General features: G+C 35.5%; 1 pseudogene; it reads left to right on the forward strand.

Moving 5' to 3' along the window:
• The first annotated feature begins 1,667 nt into the window (after positions 1-1,667).
• Positions 1,668-1,785, forward strand: LOC120607779 (uncharacterized; annotated as a pseudogene).
• Positions 1,786-4,937: the final 3,152 nt, after the last annotated feature.

Genomic DNA, 4,937 nt, shown 5'->3' on the forward strand with positions numbered 1-4,937 from the left:
AACTTTATAAAGTCCTCATTTCAAAGTTGCAGTTTGAATACACATTTAAAGATCTTCATTGTGTGTATTAACAGCTAACTTGAATCCGATCTATAATTGATGAGCTAGGATAAGCTATATTGTAAAATGACTATTTTCTATATAAGATTAGGCAAAAGGAAAGTGGAAAAAGTAACTAATTATTTTCCTACTGCAAATGGTGCTCTTTTCTTCACTTATCATTTGTATATAGGCTATTCCTGAGAAAAATAGTTTAGTAATTATGTTCCATTCTTCATTTTTCCTAATGTTATAGGAAACACACGTATATCCTCCAGCATGATCTCTTATTCCGTTCTCTTATACTGTTTAACTAACATCAAATAGCCTTTTAGAAACTTTTTATCCGATGAAAAGAGGTTGCTTTAAAGTCATAATCAAGATTAAGCAAGTCATTTGCATTTTTCTTCCTTGTTATAATAATACTACTTAAATCTATTACGTTATGGCAATGTTATGCTTTTGCATTGTTGTCAGTATGGAGTTGATCAAGAAGGGAAGATTTCAGTGGTGAGTTGCCCAGTTGGAAGAATGCACAAGGGGCCGACATGAGAATGAAAGGGCAGACACCAACTTTATTGTGGGGTGTGGGGAGTGCGCTTCTGCTTCTGTTCCTCTTCTGCTCCCCAGGGGACCGCATGGGCTCCACACATATTAGAGTACAATAGTGGCATTCAGCCACACATGCGTGATACAATAAGCTGAATTATGTTTACATGTTTTAGGCGCAGGCGCCCTACTACACTAATGTGACATTTTAAATCTGGGGCCCTATTCCTAGCCCTGAGCCTGGATCACAGCCAGGCCTGGGATCAGCCAGGCCTGGGACCCACAATTGTTCAGTATTTCTTTTTTAAACTCTCCCTTTCTGAATTGCAGTGGGGTGAATTATTAACTTTGAGTTGTCAGTACCTTTTTTCTTGTGAATTTAATCAAAATATTTGTCCTGACTGGTGGAGTGGAGATGAGAGTAATGCTGAATTAAAATGGAATTCAGATTTTATTTTAAGTCAATAAAATACACTATTTAGAGGTACTTGTATTATACATAGATATCATGAATTCTCAATATTAAAAATAAAGAAAACAGATAAAATAGAATAATTATGTCTACTGCGAAAAATGTGGATTTTTCACTTCACAAAATAATTGTCTATGCAGTTATTTCCTATATCCATTTCCCCTAATATATATAAAAGGTGATTTAATTAATTAAAACACCCATATATTGTACTGGTCCACAGATATCCCATTAAGGTATGACACACTTGAAGCTTGGTTTAGCTGCTTGCCTGTGCAAAATCCTTAAGGCAACTTTAAAATATCATTTTACATAAGTTTAATATTTTTTAACAGACAGCAAAGAAATCATTTTCATAGCACTTTTCCACTGATCAGGAATTTTAGCCTTCAATCTACACTACTTCATGTATACAACCATCCTTTCTGAAATTTTTATTCTCCTCATTTTTTGACTAAGTATTTTAAGATGCTTCACTTTAAATTGATTGATTATCTGGAAGGGTGGAGACTTGGACCTAATCATTAGACCTCTAGCCCTGTGCACTTTCCATTCTATCACAGTTGCCTCAAGTCATTAAACACAGGGCTTTAAAAAAAAATCACAAGTCTAGGCCATGCCACCCTGAACAAGCCCAATCCTGTCTGATCTCGGAAGCTAAGCAGGGTCGGGCCTGATTAGTACTTGGATGGGAGACCACCTAGGAAGACCGGGTGCTGTAGGCGCAAAAAATAAAAAAATAAGGAATTGTAAGATGACAAGGTCCTTGCCATCTGTGAGGTCAACCAAGGGTTGCCTCATCTTAAAAAAAAAAAAAAAAAATATGCCAATGGTAGATCAAGCAATGACTATAACTGTCTCTTCAAAATTATTAAATTTAGTTATCTATCATCACCCTTGTACTTGTGAAACAAGTTTAATCCACTTCTGACTACAAACCAATAACTATTAGTATTTATGTTTTGAACTTGCACTCTTTCTGACTTCTCTTCTGTGAGCTACTGATGACCTAACTTGGTTAGGAAAAACATATCTTCCACATGTTTTAAGCCAAAAGAATAACATTTACAAGGCAATAAACACATATATAAGTTGGTAGGTAGATAGGTAGGTAGGTAGGTAGGTAGGTAGGTAGGTAGGTAGGTAGGCAGATCTAGAGACAGAAAGAAACAGAATTTGACTTCCAAAATAAAAATGAATGCATCCATCAAAGCACTGAGACAAAGAAATTGCATGTCTTGAAATGTGATATGTAGTGCCAATTCAGAGCAATTAACTAATGATTAATAAACAGGTTAATCTTTCCACTAGCAATCACTTGCAAAATAGTCCTAGAGAAGCACATTTATTTTTAGAATAAACTTTTTCAGACTAAATAATAAACAAAAGCTAGACCAGTGCCTTCAACCCCCAACTGGGGCAATTTTGTCCCTTAGGAGACATTTAGCATTGTCTGGAGACATTTTTGATTATCACCACTGTGTGAGGGGATGCCACAGGTATCTGGTGGGTAGAGACCAAAGATGCTGCTGAACATCCTATATTTCACAGGGATGTCTCCCACAACAAAGAGTTCTGGCTCAAAAGGTCAATATGGATGAGGTTGAGACATTCTGCACTAAATAAAGCATTTGGAATATCAGAAACTTATAACGGGTGGGAGAGTAAACAGAAAACACTCAGCAACTGTGAGATGGCAAAGACAGTAAGAATGTGTGAGAGTGAAAACAGTTGGTGGAAACATGAAAAGGTTAGGGATACAATGAAACATTTGTGTCATCACAATCTGATGCCACTTTCCCAAGTAGTTCATGTCATGAAATACTACATTTGTTGGTCATAGTTTCCAAATTGCCTTCCTTAGCTCTTACTCTTTCTCCAAAATGAGCATTTCACTCTTCTCATTTCACTCTTGTCACTCTTTTGATGATCGCAAGCTAATAGAGAATATATACCAGCTCAAAGCACTCTCTGTCATTAAAGGCCTGACCTTTGAAATGTTCTTCCGCAATCTATGATGTCTGAAGAAGTAGAAATCTTCCAGGCTTCCACTCGCTCCTTTATATCCTCTTCCTGATAGAGCATTCCTGGTTCTCTTTCCTCCCTCATTCTTCACTAAGGTAATTATTTTCATTTTTCTCTGAATGCACATAAACACAGGAAAAACATTTGCACTCTATATACTTTGTGACTTACTCTTCTCAAACCAACCAACAACTACTCTTTTTTTGTGTGTTTATGTGTTTAAAATAAAGCAAGATGATTATTACAAGAGTCCCCATTATTCTATTTTTAAGACACTGGTTCTTCTATCCCATTGAAATCATCATCTATTCTCTATTACTCACAGATGGTTCTCTAACACACTTTTTTCCTTCTGAGTAATTTGGCTTAGCTTGATTTAGTCATTTCACACTGTTATACAAGCAAGCCAGTTGGTTCTGTTTTCTTTGAACTATATGCTTTGACCCAATAAACACTTGCCAAGCTCTGTTTTAATAGCCTTCAAAGCCATAAAATGGGTTCTGAAGATCCGAGGTTACCTAAAAGAGTTCAAGTGTGTAATTCTTCAGGAAGTGCACAATTTCTTTGGTTTCAAGTTTAGAACAACAGCGATTTGTCATGTTTCATATTTCTAAACCAATAGGCTTAACTCATGTGGTTTGCGTCTGAGCTATATTGTAAAAAGGAAGTAAAATGTCAAGTTGTTTATTTCTGCATGATTTTCTTATCTCAAAATAACACTGAGTTTGCTTAATCAGATCTGCATTCAATAACATCAGTAGAATTCCTTTTCTGGTCACCACTTTCTTTCCAAAAATGACAAATTCTGGGAAAGGAAGAGTTAAACGTTTTGACAATTGTGTCAAAACAAAATAAAAGGCAAAAGTTAACTGGAACAGCAACTGTCTATTCATGTGAAATAAAGAATCTATTCTCCTGATCTCATCTCACATGCAACGTTCTTTTAAAAGCTGTTTCATTATAGATGAAAGGCAAAGATAGGAAGCTCCACAAAAGACACCTAGGGGAAAAAAAAATCCTCCTTCCTGATCATAAGCTTTTACTTAGTAACAAGAATAAACTCTGCTGATGTCAGCAAAGCAATATTGGACTCTGTATGCTCTCTCTGTTGTGAGATATCTGATCAAAGTTCTCCATATAAAAGTAAGTGGAAGAGTCAAAGGTTTTTGTTTTACCTTACAAGAATTTCAGCTTGATTTCAAAGCTAGAAGTCATACTCTTTAGCGTTTTGAAAATTGTGTGCGTATTTTTTTTAATTAGCTATTAGAAAGAAGCAGTGCAAATCACCAACGTTTATTAAATGTACAAAAAAGACTCATTGCTGATGCTATACTCCAGGCAGCTACACCTTTTTGTGTACATACGACAAAACAGCCTGTGCTCGATCAGCATGCAAATTGAATTTAGAGTGAAGTTAGTTTGCAGAAAACTTCTCATAAAAATATTTATTATTTATATAGCTTATATAAAGTGGTTTCCCTGATTTAAAACTTCTTGGACACATGTTTATAACATTTATTTGGCAATTAATCATCTACTCCCTTAGGACATCTTTGTAATTGCTACCTTGAACCTTTATCTAAATTTTCTGCTCTTTGCTATTTTTTTTTAAGTTTTGAGTTTTTGTAACTTGACTCCTGAAGTAAGTTGTGACATTTTTTGTGCATTACTTACATATCTTTTGCAACCAATGACATATAAGCTCTATGAAGGAGGAAGCTGTGTTTTGTTCACTCTACTAGGGTACTTAGAAGAGTGTCTGACAGGCAGTAACACATGATATTCAATAAACGTTTGTTGAATAACTTTCAAATCCTCTCAGTGCACCTAAACTTGAGCCTAACCCATGGCA

This window comes from Pteropus medius, unplaced genomic scaffold (genome assembly GCF_902729225.1).
Source record: "Pteropus medius unplaced genomic scaffold, Ma_sr-lr_union100, whole genome shotgun sequence".
Lineage (NCBI taxonomy): Eukaryota > Metazoa > Chordata > Mammalia > Chiroptera > Pteropodidae > Pteropus > Pteropus medius.